Source organism: Pipistrellus hanaki (genome assembly GCF_964339955.1).
Source record: "Pipistrellus hanaki genome assembly, chromosome: 3".
NCBI lineage: Eukaryota > Metazoa > Chordata > Mammalia > Chiroptera > Vespertilionidae > Pipistrellus > Pipistrellus hanaki.
Genome location: NC_140505.1, coordinates 105,760,628 through 105,776,490, shown reverse-complemented (window position 1 = coordinate 105,776,490; position 15,863 = coordinate 105,760,628). Strand labels below are relative to the sequence as shown.

The following is a 15,863-nucleotide window of genomic DNA, read 5'->3' as shown; positions in this document are numbered from 1 at the left end:
TTGTGCTTGGGGATTCTGTTGACTGTCCATTGCTGAGGAAATTTGCATAGAAGCAGAGATTTTAAAGATTTCAAAGGAAAAAAGAGGTGTGCTTGAAGAAAGCCAGTATCCCATCTTAGCCTCGGTGCTCTGTGGATGGAAGATGGTTACACCAGGTCTGTACCTCTCTAGGAGTTATTGGTCATCCAATATAATAAAGAGGTAATATGCAAATTGACCATCACGCCCTCACACAAGATGGCCGCCCCCATGTGGTCACAAGATGGCCACCACAAGATGACTGACAGAGGGGGAGGCTAGTTGTAGGCAATCAGGCTGGCAGGGGAAAGCAGTTGGGGGGGATGGAGCCAGGCCAGCAGGGGAGGGTAGTAGGGGGGCGACTGGGCTGGCAGGGGAGCAGTTAGGTGTCAATCAGGCTGGCAGGGGAGTGGTGAGAGGTGATCAGGCTGGCAGGCAGAAGCAGTTAGGGGCAATTAGACAGGCAGGCAGGTGAGTGGTTGGGAGCCAGTAGTCCCAGATTGTGAGGGGGATGTCCAACTGCCGGTTTAGGCCTGATCCCACAGGTTGGGGTCCCAGATTGGAGAGGATGCAGGCTAGGCTGAGAGACATCCCCCCAAGCACGAATTTCATTCACTGGGCCTCTACTTGCTTTATAATTGTCCCCCACTTGTATGGCATTGTCTCAGTCCTTGAGGGTCTTTACCAGAGAAGCGCCTTAGCCCTTCAAGAATTTACAGTCCTCCAGTTCATTAAAACACCCATAAGAATCTTATTCTATTCAGAAATAACAAGCCAATATTATCAAATGGCTGTTCTATTAAAGCTGATTATAGTTACCAATTCAGTTGCCATCACTATAGTAGTAAAATCTTGAATAGCAGTAAATAATAATGTGCTTACTACTATGTACCAGGCACTCCCTGAGTGCTTTACATATTTTAATCCTCACAACCTTGTGAGTTTAAGTACCATTTCAACCCCCATTTACAGATGAGAAAGCTGAGGCATACAGAGATTAACTGAAGTCACAAAGCTACAATAGTAAATGGCAGTCTGGCTCCACAGTCCCTGTTCTTTAACCATTGTACTTAAACCATGGGCACAAATGCCCTTGGTGGACAGGTGCCAGCAACAGCTCTCTTGCCAACGAATCCAATTTTAGTCTTAATAAGCTCTCTGATTTTAGCCAAATAACTCAGAGGCAATATGGTGAGGGGCAATAGCAGAGGTGTTAGAGTTAAAAGATCTGAATTCTACTCCTGGCACTGCCATGTGAAAAGAAAGGATACAATGTTGATTGAATGCAGAGTGCGTGCCAGGTGCTTAATCTCCCCAGCTAGCCTGTGTGGTCTTACACACATCACTGTCCCTCACCGGGTTTCAGTTTCCTTATATGTAAAGAGGACAGGTGATTTCAATCTGGACAACACTCACTGAAGAGTTACTGTGTGCACAGTGCACACCAGGTGCTGAAGGGACACGGAGACATTAAATACAGTTCTTGCCTTTGAGAGAATCACAGTCCAATTCTCTTTCATTTCGTAAATCCTTTGGAGTTAAGCAAGTCAACTTGTTTTTTAAAATGGGTGAAATAATGTTTGAATATGGAAAGGTCACACAATTCAGTTGTAGCCAAATAGAGTGCAACCCCAAGTTGACTGCTAGCTTGGGGCTCTTTCTGCTCCCAACTGTCCTACCTCATCTTGACATCACTGTGATGAAAAGATACAAAGTGTACTTTGAGTTCTTAACTTCCCAGTCATTGTGCCATTGTGCCTTCCCCATCCCATCAAGCTCAAACACCACACACACACACACACACACACACACACACACACAAAATCTATGCTGTCAAGTGCCTGGAAATCCCCTCTGATTTCCTTTTTTGCCTAAAATCGAGTGCAGCACTGAGATGGCAAATGCACTGTCAGCGAAGCCACAGTTACCATATGCATCATGACTCATGACCCTATCCGCTGAGTCGGAACTGAAGCTCTTGCCCCACCAAGTAATTACTGGTGAACAGGAAGACCTCAGCTAAAGATAAGGTTACTCTGTGGCTGAGAAGAGGGGGTCTGTGAACACCACCTTTTCTCAGATACACCTTCTACCACCATGGGCTCTTCTACAGAAGTCAGCACGGTGCCCTACATACAGTAGGTGCTCAACACAGCTCTACTGGTGGTTTAGCTGCTCTGAACTTCTCTGCCAAGCACAGCTGCAGGATGGGGTTGCTAGGCAGGAACATAATATGTGTGTCTAGCACCTAACGGAAATGACTTCAACTCCCTCTTGTTGAGCAGAGCTGAGCTAGGCTTATAAGAACTGCAGCACTGAAAAATATATTCCTTAAAAAAACTGTTATAATCTCACTTCTGCAATCTATCCTAAGAAGTTCCTTTTCTGTACTCTAGGATAGGGGAAAGGCACATCTACCCCGTGCCTTTCTTGAAGTGGTGCTAAGAATACAGAGGATTTTAGAAATTCTGTAGTCTAAACTCCTCCTAGTCACATCTTCCTAAGCTTCTCCACGTGGACATTCTTCCCAGGCTTTTGCCACCTCTCTTCCTTGGCAATAATCTCCTCCCATAGCTAAAGAGAAATAAAAACTTAGGTGTATTTCCAGGAACCAAGGCCACTATTGCTCATTATAGGAGATCATCCCCCAATATCTATTTATCCTTCTTGGGAATTTTGACTGGGTTCATGACTATTTATATAGCAACCTTTCCCCATCTCTTTTGCAGAATGTTCACCTGACCAGATTCTGGTTAATGAAAAGTTATCAGGAATGACTGCACCTTTAAAAGGAAGACCCAATACCCCCCCCCCTCCCGCCCACACACACACACATATCCCTTCTTGCCTTGATTGAAATGGGGACATTATGGTGAGCCTTCTTCAACCACACGAATAAGTCAAATATCATAAGAGCAGAGCAACAAGCCGGAAGGAGCCTGGGTCCCTAGCACTGTAGAGCCACCATATTATCCCCGAACTGTTTGCACTCAAGACCTCAAGACTGTTACACACAGGAGAGAAATAAACCTCCATTGTGTTTAAGCCTTTATTATCTGGGGTTTTGCCATAGCAGCAACACTTGTATCCTAAATAACACAACCCTGTTTAGGGTATCAGGGCAGTCCCAAACTCCCCTTCTCTGATTCCCCCAATTCTGCTCACCCAGGAGGTAGCCTCGAAAGATTATATTTAAGAGATTATTATAGTGGTTTATGAATGCCGAGTGGACTATGGGTAGGTATTCCATCCAAGCAGGGCCTGCCACTCAGATGCTTTCTTTCATGAATTTGCAAAAGAGATTCAGTGTTGCTATCCAATTGATTACATAAACCAAGATGCTCAGGAAGAAGCAAAAATGAGAGGCCGGGCCCCGCCAGGGAGACAGAGTAAAAGCATCTGCCGGGATTGGTATGGGCTTCCTACTTTGTGGTTCCGGGCCTGGTATGGCCTTCATAATCACTCTGCACATCGCTCCTGGAGGAGACCCTGGTACCATCTAAGACCCCGTTGATCTCAGATGTTTGGGTTCATTTCTGTTATCTGTAATCAAAGTGTACAAGTCTCTACTGATCTTTGTAAAGATCTGGTTACCCTTGCAGTCCAGGGTACCCATGCCCCTGCAGCCCAGCCACCAGCACATTAAATCCTTCCATCATTGCAAAGATAAAAGACTAGGAGTTGAACTAAATGAACAGATAGGCTGATTGCCTGATTGATTGGCTAGCAGATCAATCACAGATTTTTCGAGGAGTACTAAGCAGGCCTCATGGAATCACAGATTCCAAATCTGTGATAAAAGGGGCAAAAGGCATCAGGCAGTGTGCCCATGGAGGCTTAGTGATGTGCCTAAAGCCACGCAGTCCAGTGGCAGAGCCTGGACAGGGACCCCGGCCCCGGACCCCAGGCTCATTCTTCCTCCCCTGCTGTCCCTGGTTTTTGGGAGGGGCTCTGCACACCAGGAATAGCTCCCACAAACTGGTGAGCTATTCTGTGACAGCTGTGTTACACCTGTCATTTCTGTGGCTTCTGAAAAAATGTAAAATGATTTTTTTTCTCTAATTCTAAATATTACCATGTATTTTTAAATATATATTTTTATTGATTTCAGAGTGGGAGAGAGAGAGAGAGAGAGAGAGAGAGAGAGAGAGAGAGAGAGAGACATCAATGATGAGAAAGAATCATTGATTGGCTTCCTTCCGTATGTTCCCTATTGGAGACCAACCCTGCAACCTGGGCATGTGTCCTTGACTGGAATCAAACCTAGCACCCTCAGTCCACAGGCCAACGCCCTACTACTGAGCCAAACCGGCTAGGGCCTCACTATATATTTTAAAGACTAAATGGCTTATCTTCCCTGGACAGAGAAATGAATGTACCTCCACTGTGTCAGGCACTTACCAGCTATCATCTCATTTAGATCCTCTAGGAGAGGAAGGTGAAGTTGAGAAAGAAGAAGCACAGTACAGGTCACACCACTTACCCAACACCCACAGCTAGTAGGAATGATACTAGGAAAGGAATCCAGCTGATCTGGCTTGAGCCTCCCCATGATCAGGCTTTCCAATTTTTTTGCCTTTACTCTCCAGATTTCTCCATGGGCACCTGCTCACCAGGGCTTGATTTGGGTCAGTCAGTGCTGGTCTGGTGGGAGAGGGGCAGTGTGCCCCTTGGTTCCCATGGGAAGCTCAGTAGATGGCACTCTTCCCCCAGCTGTGCCCTCTCATTTTCTCCTCTAGGGGCCTGTCCTCCCTCCCTCTCTACCTCCACTGCTTCCTACGTGCCTTAGGCCATGCTCCCCTCCTCCATCTATAGGCATTCTTTAGAGCCTGGGCCCTAACATGATTTCTGCCTCTCTCTTATTCCCATCAAAGGACATCTTGGTTACTCTCCCCCAGTGCCATCTTCTTCAAAGAAGTAATCTAGTTAGCTCACTTTTCCCCCAAAGAAGGAAACCGGGGCCCCACATCTCAGGGCTCAGCCTGCCTGCCTTTTTGAGCTGTGTTTGCACCCCAAGCTGAGTATCTCTCTAGCTCAGGTTTCCAGAGGCCTGAGGGCAGGACTGTGCCTCCACATGCGGCATGCACTCTCAGTGCCCTATGAAAACAAACAGCTGTCACGCAAAGACAGGGAAGCTGCCTGGGGTGAGGAGGCTGTGGTCCTAAGCCTGAAAGACGTAAGCCTGAGGTCGTGACCTCTTCCATTTAGCTCACAAGCTCATATCTCTGACGTTAAACACAGAGGCCAAGCAGGAATTCCAGGATATATTTGCACTTCCATGGTCTCTCTGATTTTATGGGGGAGTAGCAATATAGATATAGAAATACAGAGATGAATGTTCTGTATTAGATTATTAAAGATTGTTATCATGGAGAGAGGGCTTGATCTGAGGAGGATACTTGTCCAGATCCTTGGGCAGACAGTTTCAGGAATGAACTGCCAGAAAATCACCTGTGTAGGTGCTCTCTTTGTTACAGTGAAAAATGCGACTGCTCTGGCCCCAGAGATGACAATGACAGTGTCACAGGATTCATCAGGAAACTCGCCCCCTCCAAATAGGGAGGAGGCCAAGATGCCAAGAACAGAGACTTCTTGAGTATGAAGTGAATCTATCTACCAATTTATAAATTAGAAGCTAGACTTCTGAATGGCGTAAGGAAACTGCACCATGTTTTCCTTTCCTATAACTTTAAAATGTGTCCAAAAGGGGAAACCCTTCTGTACGGCAGTTCTTTTTTTTTTTTTTTTTTTCTTTTTTCTAACTTTATTGATTTTTAGAGAAAGAAAGGGAGAGGGAGAGAAACATCAATCTGCTGCCTCCCTTTGGTGCGCGGGGTGCCACCCAACCAACTGAGCCACACCAGCCAGGGCTGGCAGCCTCTTATACGACTTAATTCTAATTCTGGAGAAAAGAATCCCTAGTTACGCTAACAAAGAATTAAAAATCCCTGGGTGCTCATCTTCCAAAATAAATGCTATGAGCTGCTGGCACTTGGAATGCTGAAAAAGAGTGTGTTGCCCCTGCTGCTGTCCTGAGTCCTCTAACCGAAGCCAGGGTGTGCTGAAGCCTGGAACAGGCTAAGAGGATGTGAGAAGAAAGACAACGGGGAGGAACGTGTGGTAGCCAACGCATACTGTTCCTGCAAAGGCTTCCCGGGCTTCTCCCTCGCAGTTAAAACCCTAGTCCTGTGCTGAGAAGCCCTCTAACCCTGCCTCCTACTACCCCTCCCCACCTCCTGCCTCCCAGACCTGCCTTCACAATAGCTGATGAGGTAAGTGTCCTGGCCAAAACACAATTCGCCTCCCCCTTTTTTCCTGGGCTTGTAATTAAGGGGTGCTTATAAAGCTCTCCAGCTCCTTGGATAAAAGAACCAGCCTGGCCCCGGTGCTTTTTCTCAGGGTTCCCTGAGCTCCCAAGGAGGCCACTGCAGGTGGAGGCTCACATAGCCAAGTGTTGTGGCTCTGGCCACAGCCCTCAGCCAGGCTCCCAGGTGCCCTTGCCCCTCCGCCTCCAGGCCCCATGGTGTCTGCGCATTTTCTGTTGTTTGCTCTTTCTCCCCAGGATGTTTTGATTTCCTCACCTCAGCTCTCTTTATTTAGCCCCAGAGGTTGGGTAACTATGGAGGGGCAGTGGGCCAGGGCCCTCTCCTAGCAAAGGGCTCTCTAAAGTCACCCTCAAGCCTGGTCACTCTCTAGGCATTGCTGCTCAAAGGTCTCGTGCCCAGAGACTGAGACCTCTGTCCACACCCAGCTCCCAATTGGAGGCAGTGCTGTGCTCTGGCCAGGAGTGCAGGCTCTGGGGTCACTGCCCTGAGCACCTACTAGCTAGTGACCATGACCTTCACCCCATGTAAATGAGGTTCAAAATAGTTCCTGTTACAGAGATGTTGTGAGGATTAAACAAGATAATTTGTTTAACGTTCCTGGCCTTTGGTAAGTGCAATCGAAATGGTTTTCTTTTCTAAGAAGTGTTGACGACCGCCCTATAGTCACCCGATGGATTCAGATCAGCAAGTCTTCCTTGGAGAGCCAAAACAAACAGCTCTTCCTGCCTCACCCAGTGCCTTTCCTGCCTCTGACTTGTACTTTCTGATTGGGCCCAGGGTATAGAATATAAAGTCCCAGAAAAGGTACCTGGAGTTCAACTGACTTACTCTCCAGACAGAAATATGAGTATGAAGTTTCTGCTTTGCCATCTTAAGCATCACCTCATTGTCCTTTGCCCAATTTAAGGGTGATGCTAGTGTAACATGGTCACTATTTTCAGCCTTTTCCTTTCTAGAGAGAAGAATCACTCTGCCACTTTCTAGAAGTGAGCCTGAGTCACAGCCCGGCATGACCTTCATTAATCAGGCCTGTGGTGTGTGGGAGAGATCGCAGCCCCAGCCTCCCGCTCCCACTGCAGACTTTCACTACTGCCCTTCCACAGTGGAAGGCCCTGGGCTTCAGGAGGAAATGCAGGTCTCAGTGGGTTCTCTGATCCTGCCTCGCTCTAGGCAGAAGCTGTGGGGTGAGAAAAGGAAGGGGAAGGGGCCATACAGAGGGAGCTTTTTCCTCTTTCCCAAGGTCTTGACTGGCCAAAGATCCTTACATCCCTTTCCACTCTCTCTCACACAAAGATGATCAGAAGGAAGAACAAAACAGCCTGGAAATGCCCCAGTATCATTTCCCTCACAGTCTTCCCTGCTTTCTCTGGCTCTTGTTTGGGGGAAGGAATAGGATGAGCACTCTAGTGTCTCTTTGCAAAACACTAACGATCTCTTAGGTACAAAAACTCCATAACCAAGTCTTCATATTATTTGCATATAATGTGTATATTACCAAGACGTTCCTTCAGATGCTCACATGGAGTCCTCTCATGGTAAAGTAATCATCCTTAGAAGGGTATGCATTTGCTCCTGGCTCCTATGTCCTTGTGGCTTCTATTTAGGACACACTGCATCTATTCTCAGCTTTATCATTCTGGTTGAGTAAGTTAAGTTACCTATTTATCTGGTCTGCACAATGGGAATAATAATCCCTATCTTACACATGAGGTTGACATGAGGATTTAAAAATGAGACAGGAGCCCTGGCCACGTGGATCCATGGGTTGGAGCATCATCCTGTACATCAGAAGATTTCAGGTTCAATCCCCAGCCAGGGTGCATGTGGGAGACAACCAACTGATGTTTCTCTCTCACTTGATGTTTCTTTTCTCCGCCTCTCTCTCTCTCCTTACCTCTCTCTGTAAAATCAATAAAAACATATCCTTGGGTGAAGATGAAAAATAAATAAAAAGGAGATGGTAGATGTAAAATCATTTTATAAACTGTAAAGAAGAGGCAAAACTTTCAGATATCATTATTGTTATTAAAATTCTTCCATGGTAGAATTGTTGGTTAGAGCGTTGTCCCAAAATGCCAAAGTTGCGGGTTCCAGTCCCCATCAGGACACATACAAAAAGCAGCCAATGAATGCATAAATAAGTGAAACAATAAATCAGTGTTTCACACACTCTCCCTTCTTCTCTCTCTCTCTCTCTCTCAAATCAGCAAATAAATATTTTTAAAAATTATTCAGTGAGTAATAGTACTCTGGGAGTTGGAAACGGATAAAGCATTTTCCAAAGGTAACTAGAGGAGAATCTGATTTATTGATTTAATGTCAGATGTCATAAAAGACCCTTCTGTGTCCTTCTGCAATTTTCTTTGGTGCTGATAATGTTAACCTCAACCTTTAGGAACAATGCCAAAATCCAGTCCTGACTGCAGTGTGGTTAAAAATCCTGTGGAACGCAGCAGGGGTGGGGTGGGGAGGGCTGAGAAGGCAGTGCTATTTTAGAACTCTAGAACATTAGTGCAAGAAGGAGTTTAGGGATCAATGCCCACCTCTCCATTTTACAGATGAGGCAACTGAGGCTCAGAGAGGTGTGTGACTTGCTCAAGACGCCCAGCAGGCTTCAGTTAGCAGTTTAGATTGACCCAATGAAGGTCAGTCTGACAGCACTGTGGCTGGAGGGCCTGCTCAGTCACCATGCCGAGTCCTGGGCTCTGGGGAGACAGCAGTGTTGGATCAGGAGATGAATTGCCTCTTACCCCAGACATCCAGTCTCAGTCTGAAGAGATAAAGAGGTTCTCAGCCTCCCTGGGGAGGAAAAGGCAAACACACTTGGTCAACAAGAGCCCTTGAGAAAATGATGAGAGTGTTGAAGAACAGTGCACACACCTTTCTGTGTGTCTTGCCTTGAACCCACTGCCTGCACTCAGGTGGTTTTAAAAGGCTAAGGCCTTGAATGGTCTCTTAGGGCTTTGTGAGAGCCCTGCTCAGGTGCAGAGAAACTGGACTCTTGTCTTCCAGGCAGAGCCATGTGGGCCCACAGACAAAAGAGTCTCAGAAATGTCAGGCTTCTTTCTGACAAGGCAGCAAAAACACATCCCAGTACTTTCAAAGTTCATGAGCCTCATGGGGAATTGGGTAAAGATTGGGAGAGGGGAGACACCAATTACTTTGGAGGGGAGCTGTAGCCAGAATAAATGGTCCAGGAGGGAGGAAATTTGTTCTAAAGACCACCAGGTTTAATACAGCAAGTATTTATTAGTAGTGTATGGTATGCCAGCCCCAAACTGGGCTCTTTGGGGGGAAGGGGGGCGTGTCACAAAATGCCTTTAAAAAGCTTGGTGGGGATATAAGACTCTTACATATGAGTCAAAAGAGTTAAAAAGCAGCCTTAGCCAGTTTGGCTCAGTAGATAGAGTGTTGGCCCACAGAGTCAGCCTGTGGACTGAAGGATCCGGGTTTGATTCCTATAAAGGGTACTTATCTCAGTTGTAGGGGCGTGTGCAGGACCCAACCAATCAATGTGTCTTTATCATATTGATGTTTCTCTGTCTCTGTCTCTCCCCCTCCCTTCCACTCTCTCTAAAAATCAATGGAAAAATATCCTTGGATGCGGACAACAACAGCAAAGAGTTAAAAAGCAGAAGTTATGTTTAAGGCCAAAGAGAAAATGAGAAAAAACAGATTCAGATAGTCCTGAAGGGCTTCATGAAGAAGGGGAAGCTTTACATTAGCCTACACTCTCTCATTAACGGGTGGACTGGGGAAGGAGCACTTTAGAATGGAGAACAGTGTGAGCAGAGGTAGAGATGAGCACAGGAACTCACCCTTTCCAACCCTCTTGTTCAGGGGCTATGAGCTAGAACAGTGGTCGGCAAACGCATTAGTCAACAGAGCCAAATATCAACAGTACAATGATTGAAATTTCTGTTGAGAGTCAAATTTTTTAAACTTAAACTTCTTCTAATGCCACTTCTTCGAAACAGACTCATCCAGGCCATGTTATTTTATGGAAGAGTCACACACGCAAGGGGCCAAAGAGCCACATGTGGCTCATGAGCTGCAGTTTGCCCGCTACTGAGCTAGAATATTAAAAAGTAGATGTCTCTGCCCTCAAGGATTAAATGTGGTCCATGGAATCCACCTGGGTCCCTAGAAGATGTGGCAGACACTTTCTGTCTCCTGGAAGAGGAAGGTTTATGCATTACAGATGACGCAACTGAGGCTAGGATGATTTAGGATGATTCCTTGAGTAAAGGGGTCTCAAAACAATTTAGTCCTAAAGAAGATGTGAGAATCTGAGCCCAGTCAGCCTTATATAATACAGTCCTGTGAAGCACAGTAGTCATCATCTGAGTCTCAATTTAAACTTGGCTTTGAATCCTATCTCTGAAGCCTTTAGTAACTCTGTGCCATTGTCATTCACTTCTTTAAGTTTCAGTCTCCCCATCCTATATAATAAAACTCTAATATGCAAATCGACTGAACAGTGAAATGACCGATTGTTATGATGCACACTGACCACCAGGGGGCAGACGCTCAGCACAGGAGCTGCCTCCTGATGGTCAGTGCGCCTCAGCCAGAAGCTGGGCTCACAGCTGGCAAGTGCAGTGGTGGTGGTGGGAGCCTCTCCTGCCTCTGCTACAGGCAGGCGGTAAGGAGCAAGGGGTCCCAGACTGAAAGAGCCTCAGACTGGGAGAGTGATGTCTGACCTCTGGAATCAGGCCTAAGCTGGCAGGTGGACATCCCCCGAGGGGTCCTGGACTGCGAGAGGGCACAGGCCTGGCTGAAGGACCAGGCCCACCCCCCTCCCCAAGTGCATGATTTTCATGTACAGGGCCTCTAGTCTGTAAATGAAAAGGATAATAATACTTAACTCACAGAGTTGCTGTAAGGACTAAATGAGATTGGGATAAGCCCATGGCTGGCACTCAGAGCCCATGACATCCATTGTTCCAGCTTGAGTTCCAGTTTATGGCCAAGACCTGGTGTTGCCTCTGACTCTCTTGTCTGATTGTTTCCTAGCTCTGGAAAGCCCTCAAGAGTCATTCCTTCCCTTAGGTGCCCTTTGGAGACCTCTCAGGGAGGGAAGAGAAGGGGAAGTGTGGTTGTGGGTGTGGGAGAGGAGGCTGTTCCAGGGCCAATGGGAGACTGGATGCCCTAAGACCATTTATAGCTGCCTGGGCATCCTGCAAAAAGCCCAGGAGATGATCAGGAGAAATAGGTTCTTATTGGGCTCCATCCTACCTTACTAGGAACTTCATTTTCCTAGACCAAGTTACCTCATCTATAAACTGAAGACATTAAATTAGACGAGTGATTCCCATTTTGTGCGAATGGGAGAGGGTCTTCAATTACCACATGGGGGCCTTGCATCCTGATGCACACTAAACACTGCCTACAACCAAACAAATAATTCATCTCAAGGGTATGTGCTGAGCTAGTTTTCAAAAACACACCAGATGCTGCTGTGATTTTTAAAATACATATTAAAGGATTATTTAATGAATAGTAGCTTTTTATCAGCATGCAATTTTTCCTACATGGATAGTGAAAGCCTAATTACAATTCCTTGAGGAATCCAAAGGTGTTTTTGAAGTGTTGTAAGCTTGAAAGTTTGGTAACTACTGAATCACATAAACGACATACTCAACCTTTCCTGGACCCTGGCTCTTCATCCCAGACTGACAAACAAGCATCTCTTCCCTTCTAACCTTAATCCCCTTGGACGAGTAGCAGCTGCTAGAATAGGTTCTCCTGTAGCAGCGAGGACAAAGTGGAAGGAAGAGGGACCGGTAAGAAAGAATTGTGTTACCTAAGGAAAGGAGGACAACTTTTATAAGAAAATCTGGGAAATTCTCAGCATTTGAAGGTCTTTTTTAAAAAGTGACCAGTCACTTCCCTGCATTTGTCATTGTTTCCCACTGCGCACATGTTTGCAACACATGGGAAGTGGGAGGAGCTGGAATGTCCTCTAAATTCCCCTGACACCCTGTTCCTACCTTTATCCTCTAGAAAATTTCTTTGTTTTGTTTAACTTTTGAGGAACTCTGATAGAATCCAATGAAGAATCTGATAGCCCAGCTGGTATGACTCAGTGGTTGAGTGTTGATCCATGCAGCAGCAAGAGGTTGCCAGTCCAATTCCTGGTCAGGGCACATGCCCGGGTTGCATGCTTGATTCCAAGTAGGGGGTGTGCAGGAAGCAGCCAATCCATGTTGATGTTTCTTTTTCATGGAGGTTTCTCTCTCTCTCCCTCTCCCTTCCTCTCTCGCGCTAAAATCAATAAAAACTATATATATATTTTTAAAAGAAACTGATTAAGATTATGAACCCTGTTCCAGAAGAAATGCAGCCACACCTACACATACATATATAATTTTACACACAATTTCAGTGGTTTGTCTACCCCTGAATCTGCCATAGATCTCCCTAGTGATTTATGGGCCCCAGGTTAAGAAATCCTGCTTTTGTGTTGGTTGCTTTCAATAAGTTTAAATTTATCTTCTCTTGGTTTTCCATAGATGTAAGCTCTAAAATTCCCACACGACTTTTAATGAGACCTCTAGTGTCCCCTTATCCAACTGCTATTATAGGCTTCTTAGACTTTGGGAGACTGGACGGAAAAGGCTGCATACTCTAAGGGGGACTGCCTCAAGGCTAGGTTCTTTGGGTAGCTGGTGTGAGGTGAAAGGAACCAAGAGAGAGGCTTAGGAACAGAGTCCACTGGAGAGTGAAGAGTCCCTCCTGACAGTGCTATTTTTATAAGTTTCCATCCTAAGAACTGTGGGCCTGAAGACCTGTAGTCCTTTAACTGGAAAACTGCTCTCATCTCTGGGAAGAATCTCCCAGCTCTACCCATCCTCCCGCCTAGCCACTGGGGCAGCTCTCCTTTTATAATACCTTCAGATCCTGTGGTATGACACCTTTTCCTAGGGCTCATCTTCTTGCTGAGTCAGCCCGCTCAGTCTGCTCAATGCTGTGAGTCTCTGAATGAATGAACCCAAATTAGGAGGGGGCGGGGGGGATTTCCCATGCACATAGGGCATAGTTCTGAATCTAAAAGCTCAGTGGTTATTTACCAATTTGAGTCCAAGCTCAGTTGTCCCAAGAGCACCTTTCCCTACACTTAGTTTGCACCCAACATGGGCCCTGAGATGAATGAGAGGGTAGTAGGTCTGGAGGGACTCAGGGGAAAACCAACAGCTCTACAGTGAGAGCCCAGGCTGCCAGAGTTGGATAGGGAGGCCACAGTATGTATCAGGCAATGGAGGTAAATTCCCTAAATACCAGGATGTTGGGCAATATTTCAAAGAATGAAATTCATTGCTATTACAGCCTTTCCTCTACCCCCATCCTGAATTCTATGTTTCATCCTTTTCCTCTACAATGTACTATGCAAATGATTCATTGTTCTCTATAATTTTACCTCAATTCTAGGTTGGCTTTCTAGGACCCTAAAATTATAGTTGTCTAGATATCTTTACAGGTTATGTAAGAGTATGAGCAGTTCAAAGGAGGATTGAAGAGGAGGCCATACATACTCAAATTTTTCCATCTAATTATTCTTTTATTTATTTTTTTGGTGATTTTAATGTCATTATTTTATTTTTATTTATTTACTTAAATTAAATTTATTGGGGTTACATTGGTTACTAACTTATTGTCTGATTTTTAAAATTACCTTATCCAAGAAATATTTTTGGAGCACCTAATTAGAGTACTAAGATTTGGGGAACATATGGGAGCATAAAAATGTACTAAGATATAGAAAACTATAAGAATAAATACAATTTGAATTCTGCTTTCAATAACTTGCTGTATAGCAGAGGAAATAAGAGACAGAAATAAACCACAATAAAATATCATATACTGGTAGTTTCACTTATATGTGGACTCTAAACAAAAATTAAACAAACAAAATTGAAGCAGATTGCCCTAGTTGGTTTGTCTCAGTGGCTAGAGCATTGGCCTGTAGACTGAAGGTCCCAGGTTTGATTCCAGTCAAAGGAACATACCTTGGTTGCAGGTTCCCCAGCCCTGGTTGGGCTACATTCAGGAGGAAACCAATTGATGTGTCCCTCTCATACTGATATTTCTCTCTGTCTCTCCCTCTCCCTTCCACTCTCTCTAAAAATCAATGGAAAAAATATCCTTGGGCGAGGATTAACAAAACAAAACAAAATTGAAGCAGATTCATAGACAAAAAGAACAGACCAATATTTGTCAGAGGCAAACTGGGGGACTGGGTAAAAAGGTGAAGAGATTAAGAAGTGCATATTGGTAGTTATAAAATAGTCACAGGGATGTAAAATACAGCATAAGGAATATAGTCAAAATATTCTAATAATTATGAATGGTGCCAGGTGGGTACTGAAAATATTGGGGCTCACTTTGTAAAGTATATGATTATCTAACTACTATGCTATATACCTGAATAATACAAAATAATATTGAATATGAATGCTAATTAAAAAATTGAAATAAAGAAAAGTAAAAAAAACAACAACACAGCCACAATCACTAACTTGACAAATATTGAGAGAGATTATGAGGGAAGTGTAGAGAGCCGTCTGGGAAGGCACAGGGACATTCTTTTAAATCTTATCAGCTGAGCCCGAGGGCACTGGCAGAATCCTGTTATCAGTACTGATTTCTTATCTTTATCCATGTGCTTGGAATGAGGAACAAATAAGACCTTGACTTACCCAGGTCTTGATATGCTAAATCTTGTACCAAAAAATGAGGAGCTTACCCAGATCTTGATGAATAGGATCTGGGCACACCGGAAACTCCTCTTGACCTTAAACTCCTCTTTGGAGACCAATAAATGTGCTGTGTTGTCTGTGGTGAGTGTGACTGTCTCTCCATCAGAGAGATGGCGCCCACCTAGCGCCCAGCTTTATGAATCTATTTCTGGCTCTTGTCTCTTTCTTTCTCTAATTTCTTAATCCCTAGCTCCTCCACTCAGGAACCTGTCGTTTTCCGTGCCGGACGTGGAAAACAGAGAAAATGCCCACCACAGGGAAGTTGGAGGCTGGTAGATTTGAAGACAAGATGAGTTTGTCCTCAAGACAGAACATTCTCAGTTCTAGGTAATGTTTGGGACTCCCTGGTCTTGGTAAGCATTAACCTGAAGTCACTAATACTTCTGGACCTATTCTTTTGTTGTTGGTTGTTGTTAATCCTCACCCGAGGATATTTTTCCATTGATTTTTAGGGAGAGTGGAAGAGAGAGAGAAGACAGAGAGAAACATCAATGTGAGAGAAACACATTGATTGGTTGTCTCCTGCATGAGCCCTGACCTCTGGACTGGGGAAGACCTGCAACCAAGGTACGTGCCCTTGACTAGAATTGAACACTGCAGGCCAACTCTCTATCCACTGAGCCAAGTAGGCTAGGGCAAGGGCCTGTTCTTAATGTCCATGGTTTGAAGAGGCCTTCCTAATGACAGCAGGATGCTCCGTGGTAACGGAGGAAGAACTGGATTAGCAAGAAGGCAGTGAGAGTAAGAGGTAGTACACAGC

General features: G+C 45.2%; 1 protein-coding gene across 1 annotated transcript in view; it reads right to left on the bottom strand.

Moving 5' to 3' along the window:
• NINJ2 (ninjurin 2) overlaps nucleotides 1-15,863 on the bottom strand; it is an 88,900-nt gene that overhangs the window by 40,187 nt on the left and 32,850 nt on the right. The gene's annotated exons all lie outside the window — the stretch shown is intronic.